The sequence below is a fragment of the Podarcis raffonei genome, chromosome 11 (genome assembly GCF_027172205.1).
Source record: "Podarcis raffonei isolate rPodRaf1 chromosome 11, rPodRaf1.pri, whole genome shotgun sequence".
Taxonomy (NCBI): Eukaryota; Metazoa; Chordata; class Lepidosauria; order Squamata; family Lacertidae; genus Podarcis; species Podarcis raffonei.
This window is the reverse complement of record NC_070612.1, coordinates 65,442,238-65,464,511: the sequence shown is the minus strand read 5'-3', so window position 1 is coordinate 65,464,511 and position 22,274 is coordinate 65,442,238. Positions and strand designations below refer to the sequence as shown.

The following is a 22,274-nucleotide window of genomic DNA, read 5'->3' as shown; positions in this document are numbered from 1 at the left end:
CTGGCGGCGGGAGAAGGGCTTTTTTTTTTTTTTAAATAAATTTTTATTGATTTTCCAACACATATTAAATAACAATACAAAACAAAACAAAAACAAACACACATATAAACATGTATAGTTTCTTAACCTTCTTTTCCTTAAACCTTCTTTCAGCGACTTCCCCATACCTCCTTTTTCTGCATCCTTGTTTTAAAATTTTTCCAACAACCTCTAATTTTATTTACTTATGGCACTTCCTTTAAATCCTTATTCCCATGTCCAATTGTTTGTCGCTGCAATTCTATTTTACATTACTCAAAACATTTTAGCACTCGTTAATTTTACAATAGTTCTTAAGGTAAACTTTAAATTTCTTCCAATCTTCTTCCACCGTCTCTTTCCCTTGGTCTCGGATTCTGCCAGTCATCTCGGCCAGTCCCATGTAGTCGATCACCTTCGTCTGCCATTCTTCCAGTGTGGGTAGTTCTTGTGTCTTCCAGTACTTTGCTAAAAGTACTCTTGCTGCTGTTGTCGCATACATAAAAAACGTCCTATCCTTCTTTGACACCAATTGGCCTACCATGCCCAAGAGAAAGGCTTCTGGTTTCTTCACAAAAGTGCATTTAAGCACCTTTTTCATTTCATTATAAATCCTTTCCCAGAAAGCCTTAATCTTTGGGCACGTCCACCAAAGGTGATAAAAAGTACCTTCAGTTTCATTACATTTCCAGCATTTGTTATTGGGCAAATGATAAATTTTTGCAAGCTTGACTGGGGTCATGTACCACCTATAAATCATTTTCATAATATTCTCTCTTAAGGCATTACATGCCGTAAACTTTATACCGGTGGTCCATAACTGTTCCCAGTCAGCAAACATAATGTCATGTCCAATGTCCTGTGCCCATTTAATCATAGCTGATTTAACCATCTCATCCTGTGTGTTCCATTTCAACAGCAAGTTATACATTCTTGACAAATTCTTAGTACTGGGTTCCAAAAGCTCTGTTTCTAATTTCGACCTCTCCACCTGAAAGCCAATTTTCCTGTCCTGTTTAAAAACTTCGTTTATCTGGTAATAATGGAGCCAATCTCTTACTTTGAACTTCAGTTTCTCATAACTTTGCAATTTAACTTTTCCCTCCTCATACTCTATAATTTCCCAATATTTCGGCCATTTAGATTCCATGTTTAATTTTTTCACTTCCTTAGCTTCCATCGGTGACAACCACCTGGGTGTTTTGTTTTCCAGCAAGTCTTTATATCTGATCCATACATTATATAGGGCTTTTCTAACAATATGATTTTTGAAACCTTGGTGGATCTTAACCTTGTCGTACCATATATATGCATGCCAGCCAAATCTATTATTAAACCCTTCCAAGTCCAAAATGTCTGTATTTTCAAGAAGCAGCCAGTTTTTCAGCCAGCAAAAAGCTGCTGATTCATAGTACAATTTTAAGTCCGGCAGGGCAAACCCCCCTCTTTCTTTTGCGTCAGTTAGTATCTTAAATTTTATTCTGGGCTTTTTGCCCTGCCAGACAAATCTAGATATATCTTTTTGCCACCTCTTGAAACAATCCATTTTGTCCACAATCTGCAATGTTTGAAACAAAAATAACATTCTCGGCAAAACATTCATCTTAATAACAGCAATTCGGCCTAACAAGGAAAGTCTCAAACTTGACCATATTTCTAAATCTTTTTTCACTTCTGCCCAACATTTCTCATAATTATCTTTAAATAGGTTCACATTCTTAGATGTCAGATTTATCCCCAGGTATTTCACCTTCTTTGCTATCAATAAACCAGTATCATTCTGGAATTTCTCTCTTTCTGCACTTGTTAAATTTTTATCCAATACTTTCGTTTTCTGCTTGTTCAGCTTAAAGCCTGCTACTTGACCAAATACTTGTATTAACTCTAAAACTCTTCTCGTACTAGTGTCTGGCTCTTGTAAGGTTAAAACTAGATCATCTGCAAATGCTCTCAGTTTGTACTGTTTAGCTCCGACCTGGACCCCTTTAACCAGCTGGTCCCCTCTAATCATGTTTAATAAGACCTCCAGGACTGATATAAAAAGCAGTGGGGATATTGGGCATCCCTGTCGTGTCCCTTTTTCAATAGCAAATTCTTGTGTAACCACATTATTTACAATCAATTTTGCTTTTTGTTCAGAGTAAATCGCACTTATACCGTTCTCAAAACCCTGGCCTACCCCCATCCCTTGGAGATTCTTTTTCATAAAACTCCAAGAAATATTATCAAAGGCTTTCTCCGCGTCCACAAATATCAATACTGCCTTAGTGTTAATATTAACTTCCAGTAACTCCATAATGTCTATTATGTTTCTCACATTCTCTGATAAATGTCTTCCTGGAAGAAAGCCCGCTTGGTCTTTATGAATCTCCCCCACCAAAACTCTTTTCAATCTTTTTGCTAAAATGTCTGCAAAAATTTTGTAATCCACATTGAGTAATGATATAGGGCGGTAGTTCTTGACCTGATTCTTCTCAGTCTCTGACTTTGGTATAAGTGTGATATAAGCTTCTTTCCACGATTCAGGTGCCTTTTTCCCCTCTAAAATTTCATTACAAACCTCCTTCAACGGTTGTATAAGCCATTCTTTCAGAGCTTTGTAGTATCTGGAGGTTAGTCCATCAGGTCCTGGAGATTTTCCCAATTGCATACTTTGAATGGCTCCCTCAATTTCTTGATCAGTGATCTTCTGATTTAAAATCGCTTTACTTTGTTCAGAAATTTTTTGTAATCCATATTTTTTAAGAAATTCTTCTATTTCTTTTTCGTTCACTGGCCCTTGTGCATAAAGTCTCTTGAAGTAACTCTGAAAACAGTTTCTAATCTCATTTGGTTTATAAATGTTCTTTCCTTCCACTTCTAGGTTTGTAACTGTATTCTGTTTTTGTCTCTTCTTCAATTGCCATGCCAGGAGTTTCCCACATTTGTCAGCCGATTCAAATGACTTTTGTCTCATTTGTTTTATTTTCCATTCTATCTCTTGGTTCATCAAGTCCATATATTGTCTCTGGTAAAACTTAATTTCTCTCAAAATTTCATGTGACTTTGGTTTAGATCTCAATTTCTTTTCCCCTTCTTTTATCTTTTCCAAGATCTTATCCTTCTTCTCATTATGTCTCTTCCTTTTTATAGAGTTCTGTTGTATTAAAAATCCTCGCATGACGGCTTTACTTGCGTCCCAAATTACTCTTTTTTCCACTTGTGTTCTCAGATTTATTTCAAAGTAGTCCTTCAATGCCTTCTGGGCCTTTTTATACACCTCTTCATCTCTAAATAGGGAGTCATTCATCCTCCATCTAAAGGATCCAGCTGTTGTTGTGTTCATTTCCATCTTTACGGCGTTATGGTCGGAGCAAGTCTTTGGGCAGATTTCCACTTTCTTTATCTTAGATGCCATTCCACTAGTTACCCAAATTTGGTCAATTCGAGTCCAGGTCATTTTTGCCTCAGAAAAGAAAGTTCCCTCTCTCTCAAGAGGATTCCTTGTTCTCCAAATGTCAATCAGGTTCATGTTATCAGTCATTTCGAAAAAGGTCTTAGGTAGTCTCCCATCTTTGGAGACCACCTGTCTTTGTGCTTTGTCCATATTTGTGGAGACCACTCCATTCATGTCTCCCATTAAAATTACATTATAATCCAAATAGTCCATTAATGTCTCATGCAATTTCTTAAAAAATTCTGACTTCCCTTCATTCGGTGCATAAACTCCTATAATCAATAGTTTTTCTCCTTGAACTTGAATTTCAATTGCCAAATATCTTCCTTGTTCATCTTTAAATACAAATTTAGGAACCAACTTTTCCTTTGCATAAATCACCACACCTCTTTTCTTCACTTTGTCCGATGAAACAAATTCTTGTCCTAATCTTTTGTTAATAAGTAGTTTTCGGTGAACTCTGGTCACATGAGTTTCTTGTAAACAAATCAAGTCCAATTGTTCTTTTTTCAAAATATGAAAAACCTCACGTCTTTTTCTAGGGAGGTTCAGTCCATTACAATTCCAGCTTAAAATTTGCAGAGACATCTTGTTATTTATTTAGTTACTCCCCCAGCTGCTCCCAGCAAGTCTTCTTCTGTTGGTGTTTTAATCCCGAAGGATAAGTTTGAAATGTCTGGTACTTCTGTTAAGTCCGTAGGTTCCACCGTTCCCTTCGAAAGGTCCTCCTGGTTCCTTGCCAAAAATTGTTCTTTGTCTTGCACTGATTTTATCTTGGTTTTCTTTCCCTTATAGTTGAAAGACAGGCCTTGTGGAAACTCCCATCTGAATAGTATGTTGTTCTTTCTTAATAAGGTGACCAAATCCTTGTAGTAAGTCCTCACTTCCAAAATGTATTTAGGAATGTCTTTAAAAATCTGCACATGAAAATCTTCAATCTCAAGGGGTCTTTGAAAATGTAAGTTTAGTATCTTGTCTCTCTCTTCCTGAGATCTCAAGGTTATCAAGCAGTCTCTTGGACTCTTTCTGTTTTGTCTCCTGCCTAGTCTGAAAGCAGTTATTATTTTAAATTCCTCTTCTTTCAAATCGTCCTGCCAAAATTCCAGAAATTCTTTTGTAAGAAATTCTATCAGATTGTCTTTTTCATTTTCTGGAATTGATCTCAGTCTCAAATTTCTATTTTTCCTCTGTAGTTCCATTAAAGAGAGGGCCGCTTCATGTTCATCCAGCTTTTTACTGACCGGTACCAATTTTTCCTGTACATTTTCTACAGAATTTTTTGCCTCTTCTGCAGAAGTTTTAGCCTCCTCCGCAATTTTTCTAGTTATTTCATTTTCTTTAACTAATTTATTTATTGTCTCTGTATTTAAATCCAATTTTGTTGACAGTTCAGACAGCTGTTTGGAATTTTCAGTGCTCTGCTTTGTGAGCGCTTCCAAAGATTCATTTATTTTTACTAATGCCCTTGTCACTGTCACTGTATCCATAGAGGGAGTTGTAGCAGCTGCAGCTGGATTTGAAATTGACCCCCTTCTTTTGAGTTCAACTTTACTCTTAGCTCTTGTTGTTATTCTCTCTTCTGTTGGGCCACTCATCCCAAGGTCGTTCCCACGGGAATTACTTTCAGTTGGAAAATTCCACAAGTCTATTCCTTGCAATAAAGATAATAACAATTTCCCTGCAGCCTCTAGAGGGAGCAGTCCAAAGTTCCTATTGCAAAACAGCAGAAGCTCCCTTCAAAGGCAACAAAAGTAATAACCAATTGTTAATTGTATCCAAATAATGGCAAATTGTAACTTTCCAGAGTACCAGACTTGCCACCAGTAAAGTCTTTACTTATTGTAAATGGGCAAAGCACCAACTTTGTAACTTTGTAGCATCCTCCAGTGACAGCTCTCAGTCCCGGTGACTCGCTTTCCAGGCAGCCCTCCCCAAGGGCTCAAGACGGCAGAAATTTCCCCTTCTGTACTTTCTCCATGCAGGAAAGATAAATCAAAAGTCTTCCCCCCCTGCTCCTGCCTGCTAAAAGGGGGGATTAAGTCCAATGTTCGAGTCCGTCAATTTTTAAAGCTGCTTCCTGTCAAATTGCAGCCTCCTGTTTCGTTGCTTTGGTTACATGCAGTCCGAGGAAGGCAGACTTCCTTATTTTTTGCCTTCTCCGTTTTCAGCCAATTTCTATATTTCCTTTTAAAATTTTGTTCCTTCTTACTCACGGATAATCCAATTACATTCCGAAATGTCAGGAAGGAATCGACGCTCTCCGTCCAATGGCAGCACGGCTTCACTTCGCGGGCTGGGTAGCGGCTCTCAGTACCGCGCTCCCCGATGCCGCTCCGGAGCCTTTAAAAAGACTCCTTTGCAGTGAGGGGGGGCGCTTAAGGTACCCACCGAGCCTCCTTGCTCCCAGGCTTCTGCGCCTGAGATTTTAGGGGTCCCCGCTTCGCCGTAGCGGTCAGACCCGAACTCGCGAAGCAGCCTCCTGGAGCGGAGCTCAGCAGGAGGCAGCCATTAGACGCTGGCGCCGACCGGAAGTCCGGGAGAAGGGCTTTTCTTCCCACCGCCAGCCTTCAGAAGAGGTCCGGGGACAGACTGTCCCCGGACCTGGTCTGAAGGTGGTCTCCATAGGAACGCATTAATTGATTTTCAATGCATTCCTATGGGAAACCGTGCTTCGCAAGACGAAAAACTCGCAAGAAGAAAAAACTTGCGGAACGAATTAATTTCGTCTTGCGAGGCACCACTGTATTATGAAAATGATATATAGGTGGTACATGACCCCAGTCAAGCTTGCAAAAATCTATCATTTGCCCGATAATAAATGTTGGAAATGTAAGGAAAACGAAGGTACATTCTTTCACCTTTGGTGGACGTGCCCTAGGATTAAGGCTTTCTGGGAAATGATATATAATGAATTGAAAAAGGTATTTAAATATACCTTCTTGAAGAAACCAGAGGCCTTTCTCTTGGGCATGGTCGGCCAATTGGTGCCAAAGAAGGACAGAACGTTTTTTATGTATGCTACAACAGCAGCAAGAATACTTATTGCAAAGTATTGGAAGACGCAAGATTTACCCACTCTGGAAGAATGGCAGATGAAGATGATCGACTGTATGGGATTGGCAGAAATGACTGACAGAATCCGTGACCAGGGAGAAGAGTCGGCGGAAGAAGACTGGAAGAAATTTAAAGACTATTTACAGAAATATTGTAAAATTAAAGAATGTTGAATGATGTTGGATTGAAATTAAGGGGTTTCCAGCTGTAATGTTTTGAGATAAGGATTTGCTGAGTAAATAATTTGAATTGGAATACAAGAAGGGGAGGTATGAGGAGGTCAGGGAAATATGTCATTGAAAATTAAGTATTGAGAACTGTATGTGTTGTTTTTTTTGCCTTTTTCTTTTTGTTTGTATAAAATTGGAAACTTAATAAATATCTATATAAAAAAGAAAAAAGAAACTCGGGGGGAGGGGACTGTCACATGTGGAAGACCACATACCTAATGAAGGTCATTCACCAGCTGCTGTATTCTATATTGCTCATGTTTAACATATGCATATGCTTTTTGCTGACATGGACTCAAGGGCGTATCAGTTTTCACAAGTGGTGGATGTGGCACAGCTGTTGGTTGAGAGGGAGAGGAAAATGAGGGTTTTAGAGTGGTGGCACAGAATTATTTTAGCATGTTGCCATAGAAGGCAGAAGCTCACAAGCAGAGCAGGAGGGCAAGAGCCCTTTCCTACTGTTCTTTTCCATGCTTAGTTCCTCTGGTCGTTTGGGAAGCTTACAGTCGTACCTTGGATCTCAAACGCCTTGGCTTCCGAACAAATTGGCTCCCGAACGATCAAAACCCGGAAGTGAGTGTTCCAGTTTTCAAATGATTTTCGGAAGCCAAACATCCGACTGGGCTTCTGGGGCTTCCGATTGGCTGCAGGAGCTTCCTGCAGCCAATCAGAAGCCACGCTTTGATTTCTGAACGTTTTGGAAGTCGAACTGACTCATGGAACGGATTCCGTTTGACTTCCAAGATACGACTGTAATGACTTGTAGCCATTGATAGCCCCATCCTCCATGAATCGGTCTAATCCTCTTAGAAAGCCATCTAAGCTGGTGGCCATTGATACTTCCATAGTTGTAACTTCCTTTTGTCTGACCTGAATCTCCCCCCATTCAGCTTCAATGGATGACCTGCTTCTATAGGTTGCCATATGTCTGGAATTTACTGGACGTATTCGGGATACTGCAGTTGGCAGCAGTGTCCGGGCGGAAATCGGGAAAACGTCTGGGAAAATCTGAATGTATGGCAACCCATGTCAGCAGTGTCATTTTTGCCAATTTTCCATAAAAATAGGTCAAAAACTGTCCAGATTTTCACTCTTTGAAATATGGCAACCCTATTTAGCACAATCCACTTTTCCTACACCATGAACAATTGTATATACCTCTATCATGCCCCCCTTCACTTGTTTTTTTCTCCTAGCTTTCATCATTTGGGAGTTGCTCAGTTCTCACACTCCTCTCATGAGAGTCAGAAGGGTGTCTGGAACGCCCAACCTAAGGATTTGTTCTCTTCTTGGTTCCATAATGGCAAACTTAAAGGTTGGAGGATATTGTTAAAGCAATTCTTTCAGCTATGTAGGCAAAGGCTTTCCCTGCTATACTCAGCAGGGAAATTCTGTGATGGTTGTTGTTGTTGTTGTTGTTATACCTCGCCCATCTGGCTGGGTTTCCCCAGACACTCTGGGCGGCTTACAGCATATATAAAAACATAATAAAACATGAAACATTTAAAATCTCCCAATACAGTGCTGCCTTCAGATGTCTTCTGAAAGTTGTGTAGTTCTTTGTTATAGCTTGGTGGTCACATTTGTTCTCGTAGAGGATCACAATGCATGTTGTCTTGTTCTTGTTCCTAACACTGCAAGAGGAGGTCTGAAACTCTCCAATGGTTTGTCTTCACCCCCAAAGGCACCATCCTCCATTGTTTCCCGGGATAGATGGATACTGTCAACAAACTTTTAAGCTTCAGAGTCCAGGCTCTTTCTCCCTACTCCCAGGAAAGTGAGTTTGCATCCAAATCCATTACTAGCACAAATAAAAGTAGTGCCTACTTGATTGCACTTCTGCATGTCTCTGTCTCTGCATCCCAGCTTTCCTCTTACAGCCTCAAATCCTGCCCATGATTGGCCCTCATTATTGTTTAATGGGGTTACGAAGGGTTGGACACAACTAAACGACTAAACAACAACAACTGTTTACCCAGAATAGGCTTTCATGCTTTCAGGCCCTTCTGGATTGGTGCCGTCCAGCCTCTGGGCTGTGCACACAGATCCCTTTTCTGAATTGGTTCACACATGTATCTACTACTAGTGGACTCATCTTTTTTCTGTCACCATTTATAACACCTTTGACCTGTTTATGGTTGTGCAGTTATTCATGGTTATTCAGCACAGAGTGGTTGAGATTCCAGTATTAAAGGTTCAATGTAGGGTTGCCATATTTTGAAGAGCAAAAAAGAGTACACCTTTGCTGAGTTCTACTTTTAACTATGGATTGCTCTGACAGCTCTCATTTTACATACCCAGGGAAAAAGAAGATGTGACTTGGAAAAAGAGGACACATGGCAACCCTATCAAGGTCAACCCGACCATGATGACAATTTATGAGGCAGATCTGTGAATAATCTTCAATTGTGCCCCCAGACCTACATATCACAGCCAACCTGTTTAGCCTTGTACCACTTTCATACAGCTGCTTTGAAAAGCAGAACACCTCTTAATTAGAGCCATTAAATTAATTGCTTAATGTCTATGCAGGCAATTGAGCATGCCAAACCCCTATAAATGTGTAAATGAGCATTATTATTTTTTAAGCTTTAACTGAATAAAGGCAGATACAGTATTTTTCTGCCTATAAGACGCCCCCATGTATAAGATCCCCCCCCAAAAAATTTTGAGGGACTCAGTTTTAAGAAAATGAGGGGAGATGGCTCAAAGTTGGCTCAAAGCCTTCACGCAGCTGTGGGCAGGAAACACCCCCCAGATGGCTCCCCTCTGGGGAAGCCGCATTCCCGACTGGCTGGCAGCGTGCTGCTTCTCCCCCCACCCCATGCCACTATCCGTGTATTGGACAACCTGTTTTTTGAAATGATTTTTGAGTCAAAAAACCTCGTCCAATACACGGAAAAATATGGTATATTGAATTTCACGTCAGATACAGAAGGCAAATATTGGATTGGCCAGACATTGGGCTACAGGCTATGTTAATCAAGAAGGGAACAGCTAAGAAATAGTAAGGAAAGCTTTTGTTGGATCGATCCCATTGCTTCTATTTGGGAAGAGCCCACTGATACATTTCCTGGTACATTAGAGTGGTTCAGACTTTTGGGTTTGGGTTCATTTTCACTAGGGATGTCCCAGACCCCAAGATTCACCATGTTTCTGTGCATTTAAAAAAGTGCTGATTAGTTTCTGAATCACTCTTTGCACTCTGTGCTTTTATCTGTGCTTCATGTTCCAAGAAGCTCTGTTCAAAACAAATCTGTTTTCCATTTGTTGCAATATATTAAAAAATACACTATATTGATATAAAAAGGCTTTTCCCTTTATTGACATCTTGATATAAAAAGGCTGTTTTTCCCTTTGGGCCAAAGTGGATTAACTCTGCTAAATTACAGATAAATGGAATTAAAAGGGTTCACTTCCTTCCATATTCCATATTAGGACAATACTTTATTAGGCCTACTAAAACTCTAAAATTCAGATTTGTTTCATACTTTTGAAGGGAGGAAGTGAATGGTTTGCCTCTTGTTCTTCCTTACCTTTAAATAATTATGCAGTGTCTGAGTGTTTGTTTGCATATTTTTAAAAAAAACTTTGCAGCTTCTCACCAGCTTTTCCTTTTAGGCCTCTAATAAGGCTGTGTAGAATGCAGTCTGAAAAACGATGAGATTCATTTTTATTTTTTGTTAATGCAGAGCAACATTGAATTTTTAAAAAACTTAAATGAAGCTTTAAACTTTTTGGGAAGAAAGGAAAACCCTTCTGCTGCTGTGCATCAACAAAAACCAACCAAACCAAAATCAAAACCATAGCTCTTCAGTGTTCTGCAGACAATATTTTGGACAGCCTCACTTCTGGAAAAACCCCTGGTCCTGGAGAAATATAGAGACAGGAATAGCAGCTATGAATGGCTGCTTCCTAGGTCATGTTGCCATCCTTGGATGTTTCCTGTGTTCCCATTTTGGCTCCATTAAACCATCTCAGCCCCACACTTTTTGACTTTTATTGAGGCAGCAAATTATATTTCTTTGGACTAAATCCAAGACCTAGGAAGCAGCCATTCATAGCTGGCATGCCCACACACATAATGTTCCTTAATTCAGCAAAGATCTACCTGTTCCATCCAAAATAGAAAGTGAGCCTATGCCAGTCACTTCCCCTTTCTTCTTGCATAAACTTCTCTCTGTGGGAGAAAAAGTGCTTCTTGTGATTCAGAGGCTTTAAATCTTGTTCTTTCCTGTTGTCTGCCTGCTAACTGGGGGGCCTTTATGGGCAGACATTGTACTTGCGTTGTGTATGTGATTTCTCATTCCAGCTTGCTGTGGAGAGATTATAATACCCTATTAGCAAGGTTTGGTCATGCTTGGAGAAGTGATGCTAATTACAGAATCTACCAATTCCCTTTGTATTGGTAAGCATCAGGAATTGCTTGGCAGTCTTCCAAAGGCTTCAGGTTCTGCAGCTGTATCTGCGGCTTACTGCAGAGTGCTGCCCACAAAGCCACTTGGATGGCAGGCCCCTGTTTCATGCAGCTCAAGGAATCCCTTAGGGCAGCAAACACATGCAGCTGCCTTGTTAGCTGCAGCCTTGAGAAAACTCCTCGCCCCTTATATTTAATAGGGGAAACATGCTAATATGACATTATTAGGGATGGATGGATAGATGGATTTGTCCATTTCACTTTCTCCCATTTTCTCCTTTTTCCATTTTCCAAATTTAAACCCCATTGTCCATATTTCAACATCAGTTTGCAAATGTTCTTTAAAATTCCTCACAGAAAAATTGTCAAGGGTTTAGTGTGCATTTCTCTTAATACACACGTTTTGGTACATCATTTCACTTAATGTACACATTTTGCATGCAGGTTCCTCTCATATTTTGTGCCATATTTTCAGCAATATATGCATTTTGTGCATACTTCCCCTAATTGCCCACATTTTGACACATTATTTGGTTGAAGAACTACTGAAATATTAGAACCTGCTTTTTTGGAACATAAATAATACCTTTATTGCTTAAGTACTCTGTAATGCCCGAGACACACAAGCATTAAAGTACAATCGCCTTAGCGCTGTTGCATCAGACTAGGCACTAGCATGACCAGGTATATCCCAGTGTTCTTAAGAACTCATTTCAAAGCGGCATCTCTTTATTATCACTCTGGATGCAAATTAGATTCCAAGAAATAGGCCACATTAATTACAACCGTCATAGCGATTGTAGGACAATTGCACTCCCAGGCGAGAGTTTTTTGGGTTGTTGTTTTTTGCTTCTTATTCCATTTACTACTTTTTGGTGCAGCATGACCTTGCGGTATCTTACCTTGTTATCTACGAACCACCATTCATAAATGTCATTTATTGCTGCTTGCGAGCAAATAGCTCTGTTTAAGGAAAGAAAAACAGTTTAAGTTAACAGGCACAATTTACTGTGATCCTGCTGGACTGAAAGGCACCTGGGCAGAGTGCAGGATGGACAAAGGCCTGCAGGGCATACCTGTGAAGCCAGGAGGAAGGGGTGTGTCTGCACCATGGAGGTTGGCTTGTTTTCTTTTCAATTTTCCAACAGCACAGTGTATGAATGAGCCAAGGGATCTTTCCCCTGCATATGCTATTCATATTGGAGCTGCCTCATATATTACTTCTTATACTCCATGGAGATAAACTCTGTGTAGGAAAATTCATTGATATTAAAATATGCCAGGGGTGGTATAAGGGTTTTTCTGGCCCAACAGCCACTCTTGGCTGTTTAAGAAGGGAAGCCTTTCTGCACATCTTGCATTTTCAGATGACTAAGATTTCTCCTCAAATATTTTATGAACGAACCTGAAAATGTGAATGTGACAAATGTATTTGCAAACATGTGTTTCATGCTGCAACACTCACTGGAGAGCTAAAATTGGCTGTTGAGTGTAGACTTTATGGCAAACCTGGGTTTGCCTTGCATGTGTGGAACCCATAAGTCACTCACAAAGAACACATGTTGAGCAAGGAACTATGCAGCATAGTAGATATCACTCCATTATTTCATAAGCTCATTAGATATAACAGTATGAATGGCTACAGGATGTTCAGGTGTGAACTCATGAACTTGCAACATAATTTTATTTCTAATCATATGTCTAAACCTGCATTGTACTTGGACAAGCCAGTAATTACATGTGATTTAATGGAGTGTGTGTTTCCTTGTTTCTCTGTATTCTACATAATCATGCAACTAAGTTTGTTTTTCTTCTGTTTTCTTGCCATTCCTGTCTAGCAGCGGTGATAGATTGGGATCTATCGTTAGATTTCTGGATGATTTGCGTAGATTGACATAAGTTTCTGACTTCTAACTGCTTAACAATAGCAACAACAAATTGACTTTTCTCATGAAAATTAGGCTTCTGAAATAAAGGAAGCTAAGAGAGGCTGAATTTCTGTGCAAAAGTACTTTGATTTCATGTTCAGGTACTGAAAACAAATTTCAAGGCTCAGAATATGCTCAGAGGCACCCTGTTTTGTTTTTCTACTCTAACTGGATGTCTTCTGTGCAAGATCCTCTGGCTAGTGGATCTTGAGGTTCTAGTAAAACAAAGTAGATCTAGTAAAACAAAGCCAGTTGTTTTTTCACCTCTGCTGTACAGTTTTAGAAGCCTGCTGAAGTCTTGAGAATTTCCTTGGTTCCAGATTCTAGACAAGGTTTCCAGAAGCTTGCTGGAATAGTACAGTTCCTCTCCCTGCCAAAGGAGAACAAGGTCTATGATTATCTGAAGTCTCACTTAAGTTCCCATATCATCACCTGAATCTCAAAATCACGTGAAGCAGGTCATGTCTACTCAAGTCAATGACAATTCTGTATACGTGAACTGTGTGAAGTGAAGCCCTTAATGAGAGGGCAGGATTAATCCCTCCAGCCCTCTAATTTCTTTCTTGCTTTTCTTCATGCGCTTCTTGTATCAGTGGACCTATCTTGACTGGTGTCAGCTTTTCTTCCTTGCTTATCTTTTGCTGTTTTAAAATGTCACTATAATCAGGGCTTTCCCCCTACAGTTCAGGTACCTCTCAGGTGGGTGCCATTGTGGGCTGGCTTCCTGATGATGACAGTGCTGCTTGTTTACCCAAACCACAGCCTCTGCACAGCCAGAGACAGCCAAGAAGCGATGCAAGTGCAGCAGCAGCAGCAGCAGCAGCAGCAGCGGGGTGATGGGGGCACTCCAGCCAGGGCCGTCTTAAGCATATCCGGCACCATGGTGCAAAGCTCCCTCCGCCCCTGCCCCCCCTTCCCAGAGTTGTCCACCTTTTTTAGGGAGGACGGCACTGCCAGCAGGACTGGAAGAGGCGGGCAGCAGCTGGAGGGCGGCTTCTCTGGCGGGGAAGAGGCAGAGGCTGGTTAGTGTGATACCTAGGTCTGCATTTCATTCACTGGAACAATAACAATTTCCATACAAGCAAAACGACAAACAAAAACGTTCCTCTCTTGCCAGGCCTGTGGCCTTAAACTTTTGGAAGTGGGTGGGGCGTTTCCCCACCCACCCCGCCCCTGCTTTGGTTTATTTTAATTTTTATTAAATTTGAATACTGCCCTTCACCTGTTGATCTCTGGGCGGGGCAGGGGTGGGTGCAAGCAGCATAAAACAGCCCCTCCCGTGACATGAGCTTGGGATGAGGCAGTGGCTGCTTGGGAGGGAGGGTGATGCCTTGGCAGCGGTGATCAACCAAAATTCTTCCCAGGTCAACCAGTCGATCGTGATAAATGCGTTGGACATGTCTGCTGTAAGGTATGTATGGAATGACCTTCCCTCCAACAGCTCTCTAGCAACTTCAGTAGGTAAACCATAAGAACAACTGTTGACCCCAGTGCCTCTTGGGCAAGCAATGCCCTCAGTTGTCTTTTGTCAGCAGCTAAATTCAGATCGTCTTTTCCTTGCCACTGATTAATGTGTCTGAGATTAGGGTTTTAGATTACCAGGTCAGAGGCCTTGGGTCCCAGGTACATCAACCCACTATCAATATTGCTTCTAATAATGTGGGTTCTATTGTATTTGTTTTATGTTTTAAAAAAACAAGACTATTACTCAGACACAATTCTCCATTGCAGACTGACATTTGCGATGAAAATTCAATGAGGCAGCAATTGTCTATTTTATATGAAAAGCCTGCAATGTGACTCTGAGGAGCAAATTTAGTCATTATGTTCAGTTACTATGTGAGCATGGCAAATGAGATCCCTCTTGAGCTAGCAATTACATTTTGACTAAGGTTATGAAACTGAAATTAAATTAAAAAGATCCACAGGGCCTAAAAGAACTTCTAATCTGCACTATTAAAAATATTACTTTGATGCCTGTGTTTTTAATAATACCATTTTGGCATGAGAGCGTTTGTACTAATCCTTTCTCCCTAGAAATTGAGCTTAGACTAATTAGAAAAAAAGAAGACACTAAATTTGCTACTGCAAAATATAATAACAGGGTCATACTTTGATCGTGTTTTTAATCAATGTGAGACTCGGTTTCTGGAAGGAAATCATTACACAAAAGGGATGTACAACAAATAAGCAAAAGAATAATACCACTCATCAGGAAACAGGTTGTGATTTTTGTTGGTAAAGTTGCACTCGCATGCCTAGGTATTATATTCATATTCTGCTACAAAGACAATGATGCTGTACAGATGGACTGGTAATGCCACATCTGGAGTAAATTGTCCAGTCTGGGGTGCCACATTTTAAGAAGGATATTGACAAAACAGAGTGTGCTCAGAGAACTGCAACTAGAAAGGAGGGAGAAAGGTTGTTTTCTGCTGCTCCAGAGAAGCGGACACGGAGCAATGGATCCAAACTACAAGAAAGAAGATTCCACCTAAACATTAGGAAGAACTTCCTGACAGCAAGAGCTGTTCGACAGTGGAATTTGCTGCCAAGGAGTGTGGTGGAGTCTCCTTCTTTGGAGGTCTTTAAGCAGAGGCTTGACAACCATATGTCAGGAGTGCTCTGATGGTGTTTCCTGCTTGGCAGGGGGTTGGACTCGATGGCCCTTGTGGTCTCTTCCAACTATGATTCTATGATTCTAACTAGGATGGTGAATGGTCAGGAATCCCAGTTCTATAAAAAATAATTGAAAGAGCTGAGTATGTTGAATAAATAGTATAATATAAAAAATTAGAAATTACTTGAAAGCAACTAAGGATTAAACTAAGCTATAATTAAATAAATTAAATTAAACTAAGTTATAATTAAATTAATTAATTAATTAAATGGGATTTAGAATGTTAAGAAAAGTGAATAAGATGGACTATAATTGGAAATTGTTTTAGTTTAATAATGATATTGGAAAGCTGTTACTTTTAATTACAAGGAAACTCAGAAGGGAGGGATTTGAGGAAGTCAACCAAGATATTTAAAAGGTTGGATTTGTGAATAATTAAGTTTGTTGTTATTGTTTATCTGTTTATTGTTCCCTTTTTTTCTTCTTCTTTTTTCTGTTTTAGTGTAACATTTTGCTTTGTGGTTTGTGTTATCATTGTGGAAAATCTAATAAAAAATTATTTAAAAGAGAGAAAGAGCTGAGTATGTTTTGCATAAAGACAAGATCAAGGGGAGATATGATAGTGGTCTTCAGATGGAAAAGACCTGTTCTCTGTCTGCGGTCCATTCTTGTCCTAACTGGGCCTAGTTGGGCAGATTGGAACCTCAAGGATCTGTATGGCTCTAGGGAAGGGAAGGCTGTCCTGATCTGAAATTGGGAGAGGAAATGTGAAGGGGGCAGAGACTGAGGGGGCAAGGTGGGTTAAAACATGGACTCTTAGCCTTCTCAGAAACAGAAATGTTCTTTAAAAATTGATGGCAGAAAATATATCACGTAAGATTCATTTAACACCCTGTGCGTTTTCCAAGAAATGTTAGAATTAACTTGGGCTATAGAATTAGCAAAGGGACGCGGGTGGCGCTGTGGGTTAAAGTCTCAGCGCCTAGGACTTGCCGATCAAAAGGTCGGCGGTTCGAAACCCCGCGGCGGGGTGCGCTCCCGTTGCTCGGTCCCAGCGCCTGCCAACCTAGCAGTTCGAAAGCACCCCCGGGTGCAAGTAGATAAATAGGGACCGCTTACTAGTGGGAAGGTAAACGGCATTCCGTGTGCTGCGCTGGCTCGCCAGATGCAGCTTGTCACACTGGCCACGTGACCCGGAAGTGTCTCCGGACAGCGCTGGCCCCCGGCCTATAGAGTGAGATGGGCGCACAACCCTAGAGTCTGTCAAGACTGGCCCGTACAGGCAGGGGTACCTTTACCTTTTACCTTTATAGAATTAGCAGAAAGTATCACTGAAGGCATGGGACGTGGGTGGCGCTGTGGGTAAAAGCCTCAGCGCCTAGGGCTTGCCGATCAAAAGATCGGCGGTTCGAATCCCCGCGGCGGGGTGCGCTCCCGTCGTCTGGTTCCAGCGCCTGCCAACCTAGCAGTTCGAAAGCACCTTTGGGTGCAAGTAGATAAATAGGGACCGCTTACCAGCGGGAAGGTAAACGGCGTTCCGTGTGCTGCGCTGGCTCGCCAGATGCAGCTTGTCATGCTGGCCACGTGACCTGGAAGTGTCTGCGGACAGCGCTGGCCCCCGGCCTATAGAGTGAGATGGGCGCACAACCCTAGAGTCTGGCAAGACTGGCCCGTATGGGCAGGGGTACCTTTACCTGTACCTTTATCACTGAAGGTAAATACAGCCTGATAAGAGAATCATAATTCTTCTCTCATTATGTCTATTCTGATATCAAAAACATCTCTGCCCATAAAGCATTACTGGAGATGGATGCTCCAACACAAACAAAACCACCTGCTTTTTAAATTTACTTCCAGAAAAAAATGAGTCCACAGTTTGTACTTGTTTGAAATAGGGCAAAATTGGGTTAACTCTCCAAATAGCTCAGAACAAACATTTTAAACAATAAAACCAATGTACATATAATTTGAACAGTCATAACAATAAAATAAAAATATAATTAAAATGAGGCAAGAATTCTAAAACCACTTTCCCAACTTAAAACTACAGAGATAATAATTAAATAAAAGCTTGCCTTCCAAAGATCTACCAGAAGGAAGAGAGATTAATCACCCAGGTTACACTCTGTGCCCTGTCCCATGTGGCCTAGAAACATAGATATGTATCCCAGATCACCTTGACTGGTGAGTTTCACTGAAGCTGCTAGTTAGAGCCCTGTATGGGACATCTGCGTATTCCTGCATTGCAGGGGGTTGGACTAGATGATCCTCAGGGTCCCTTCCAATTCTATGATTCTATGACTAGCACTTACTCACAAATAAGGAAACAGAACATTGCAACCTTATATGTCAATCCTTATGGCCACAATGACATTGATTTCAATATAAAAAAATTCCTTCCAGTAACACCTTAGAGACCAACTAAGTTTGTTATTGGTATGAGCTTTCGTGTGCATCCACACTTCTTCAGATACACACATTGATTTCAATGGCGGGTTCATGTCATACTTGCTAAAGAAACTGGGAAAACAAATGTATTACCTGGTTTGACTCCATATATCTCTGCATAGATATCCGCCTGTTTAAGTTAGGCGATGTTTTATTACAGCTATCATTACTGTTGAGTCAGTATGTGGAGGGAAAAGGCACATGAAGATGGCCAGCAAGTACCTCAGAGAGTATTTTTATCTACTTATTTAATAAGTTTTAGACATTGCTTAATCAGGGATCCAAAGTTCTTAAACTTCTCACCAATAAGGAATACCCTGACCTCTGCATAAGACTTTGAAACTGACGGCCATATTTGAAAGTGGGAAGGCCTATTCCCCTTTCAGCTTTTTGTCCTTCTTAGCTAGTATCGCCCTTGCTGTGAGTGAGAGGCACATGTCTTCCCAAACTGATGCCAAGGCAAAAACTAGCATGGCATTATAATAACGCCTGCAGAAGGTAAAAACTGCTCTCAAACAGAAGAGAAACTATTTCAGATGTCATCAGCTAAAGGATAATAGACCAGCATCTTTTAACTAGACTGATACCAGCTTTACCTTATTAAACACTAGGTGTGAAGCAAAAAGGATGACTCATGCTAAAGACATCAATGTTCAGTTATACACCTGGCCATTAAGAGACTGGAAGAAGACAAGACTTATAGGGCAACCCTAATTGTGTCTACTCAGAAGTAAATCCTGTTGAGTTATTCACAAATATGTGAGGTTAGAAGTAGGGTTGGGGGAAATTGATTCAGTTTGCATTTAAAGGTAAACCTCAGCCTACAGAATTCACACATTCTGAAATGATATGAGAACAGAAATGGAGCCATTCAAAATGTGCAGTTTTCTGAATGTTGCAATGCAGTTCTCCAGCCGGGTAATGTACACAAAAAACCATATACTAAGGTAAAGTGTGCATGCAAACATATATAATAGCTAAATTTACATACAGAAATTTGTATATGATGACAAATTCACAGCAAAATGCTGATGAATATTAATGTGGACTTAAAAAAAAAATCACAAACCAATATAGAAATGTGGAGAACTAAACTCAAGAGTGGAAAAATGAGAAACTGAGCAAAACTGAAATTGGCATGTTCAGCCACCCCTGGTTAGGAGTGCAGCCTTATTCTTTATTTTGGGGTAGTCGTTTTGGTGCAGGTAGCCAATGGCAGTTTTGTGCTAGGGGAAGGTCTTCAGGCAGGATGCTTGATTTTCAATCATTATCCCTCCCCACAGCCATTCTCCCCACAAAAATTTATACTGAGAATTGAAGAAAATTCTGGCACAGTGTGGGATGTTATAACACAGAGGGCTGTAATTTGGCATTTTATCCATTAAACACATGGTTAAATTGGCATGTTTTCTTTTTGTCATCTTTTAATTATTACTTTAAGATTTATTCAGAATGCTTTTTTTCATGAACAAGTATTGTTAATTTCATTTGTAACTAATCCTTTGTGCTTTGCAGCATTGTAATCAGCTTTTATAGGATTAGTAGGACCTACAACGAAGTGTTGCAATGTATCTTCCTCACACCCTAAGAAGAGTATTCCTACTCTGGATTCCTGCAAGTCCACCAGCCATCCTTGCTCTTTTCCTCCTCCAGGATCAACTGTAAAAGGGATCAAATAGGCCAGTGCACTCTCCTGCCTCTCCGGTTTTCATTTTTTTGTTTCCAACTAATACCATATTGGCCCGAATACAAGCCGCACTTTCCCCCAAATTCGGACTTTGAAAAGTTGAAGTGCATCTTATATTTGGAACCGAGCGCTGTGCGCCCGCCTCCCGGCATGACCGCCCTGAATGGGGGACGGGGGCGGCTGCCGCTTGGTGTCCCGCTTGGCAGCTTGGGGAGGGAGTGCCGGGAGGCAGGCCGCACCCGCAAATAAGCCTTGAAATTTAAAGGTGTGGCTTATTTGCGGGTGTGTCTTATATTCGGACCAATATGGTACTCAGTATTGCATGGTTCCTGGAAGCAACTGGGCATGTTTAATTGCCGTTGGGCTGGTTTTGATGGAAGTGACCCTTTTGCTTTGTACTTCTGTATAGCTCAGGATTCAACCGAGAATGCTGATACATACACACACCCCTTTTTATTTTTAAGCTGCCCTGTTTGGGCTCTGATCTTGTCAGCACTCAACCACCTAAGTCACCATGAGGGAATTATTTGAAGCTTTTTATTTTGGCCTGACATCTGATTCAGGGGTGTTGGGGAACAGCTGATACTGGAACGAGGAGCCAACACTTCCCCTTCCCCACCTCACCTGAAAGTTGTTTGTCTCACCCATCTAAGCCACTGGAACTTATTTGCCCATAAGCACTTACCGTATTTTTTGCTCCATAGGGTGCACCGGACCATAGGGCGCACCTAGTTTTTTGGGGGGAAATCAAGGAAAAAAATCTTATATCCCCCCAGCCCCTAAGAGCAGTGTACAGGCTGCACGCAACCTCTCCCTGCTGGAGGGGTTGCGCGCGGCTATGTCACAAGCCAAGGCAGTTTTGGCTTCCTCTTTAGCTCCACGCGACCTCTCCCTACCGGGAGAGGCTGCGCAAGGCTAAAGAAGCCATAGTCCCCTGCAGCCTCTCCCTGCCGGAGGGGTTGCGCGCGGCTATCCCTGAAGCCTGGAGAGCGAGAGGGGTCGGTGCGCACCGACGCCTCTCGCTCTCCAGGCTTCAGCGAAAGCAACGCGAAGCCTTTGGAGCATGGAGGGAGTGCTCCCTCTGCCCTTCGGAGGCTTAGCGTTGCTATCGCTGAAGCCAAGGAGCCTGCATTCGCTCCATAGGACGCACACACATTTCCCCTCAATTTTTGGAGGGGAAAAAGTGTGTCCTATAGAGCGAAAAATACGGTAACTGGTCTAAGACTTTATTGGAATGAAGCTTCCTTAAGTGGCATATGGGCGTCCAGACGGCAGGCGGGTGGAGGGCTGTGGGGGCACAAATAAATAGATGTCTCAGTCTTAAGGGAGATGGTTGGGCTTGGTGGCTTTTATGCTTCTTCCAACTCTAGAATACTTCTAGAGTTAGAAACTATTTGGAATGGTCAGGAATTTTGACTACCAATCAGAATAGGCAAAGGCTCCAGATAGTGCCCAGATAGATCTTTTAAAAGACTCTTGCAGGCCACCATTTGCAACTGGAATCTCATTCCCCTTGCTTCCATAGGACCTGTTTGTTTTATTTTATTGCTATGGCTAGTGGCTAATGCAAATAAAGTTTCTATGTATAGGTCCTCATCTGCAGGGAGACCCAGGTACACTTCATAGCTCCATGGGAACCACATGGCCATCATTTCATCTTGTGCTGCTGCTGTAGCATTTGAAGGGCCCTTCCCATGTAATCACCATCCCAAAGGGCATAAGGAGGGAAGGGAAAAGGTGACGTTCGCTGTTCTCTTCCCCTTGCTGCCCCTTGAAGTGGTACAGGGGGTTGCAAGGAGAATGGGAGGTCAGCGGAAAATGCTGCCTCACTTCTGCACTCCAGCTGGATCCCAGTTTCTTCCACGAGCAGAAGGAGCACCTCTGTTCATAGGGGGTTAGTTAGGATCCAAGCAATTATCTGAAATTAACAAATGTGCAGGTATTCAAATCAAAGATGGTCTTCAAGCAGAAATAATTCACCATACTCACCTCTTCACACACGTGCACACGCACACACCTTTCTGCTGGGGAGAGCAGCCCAAGGTCACCCAGTGAGCTCTGTGAAAACAGGAGGCTCTAAGGTCTTGGGGCCACATTCCCTTATACTGAGCCTCTCAGGGGCTACATGCTGGAAGTGGCTGGAGCCAGAGGCAAGTTGGTAGAACAAAAAGTGGCACGTTTACTTTGTACCTTGCAAAAGTTTGTAATTAACACAGAAATCAGAGCTTGCCAGTTAAAGTCCAGAGATGACGAGAATCTTCTTTATATATATTCCTAGAATAAGCAAGAGTGTTAAAAGTAGTTTTTGTTATAGTCCGCGTGACATTCTTTCTGAAGAAGTCCCATCAAAGTAAGTGGCTCTGCTCCAGAGAATGTAGGCTACTGATTGCAGCCGTAGGTTTCCTGGCTAAATTTTCAAACAGCCTTTGTAGTCTA

The 22,274-nt window shown here is 41.5% G+C and overlaps 2 long non-coding RNA genes across 2 annotated transcripts; both read right to left on the bottom strand.

Moving 5' to 3' along the window:
- Window positions 1–12,739: 12,739 nt before the first annotated feature.
- Window positions 12,740–15,491, bottom strand: LOC128423555 (uncharacterized). Its single transcript, XR_008332795.1, has 2 exons — window positions 15,334–15,491; window positions 12,740–13,449 (listed from the first exon to the last, which is right to left on the bottom strand). It is a non-coding gene; the product is annotated as an uncharacterized LOC128423555 (long non-coding RNA).
- Window positions 15,492–19,205: 3,714 nt separating this feature from the next.
- On the bottom strand, window positions 19,206–21,897 carry LOC128423554 (uncharacterized). Its single transcript, XR_008332794.1, has 2 exons — window positions 21,047–21,897; window positions 19,206–20,518 (listed from the first exon to the last, which is right to left on the bottom strand). It is a non-coding gene; the product is annotated as an uncharacterized LOC128423554 (long non-coding RNA).
- Window positions 21,898–22,274: the final 377 nt, after the last annotated feature.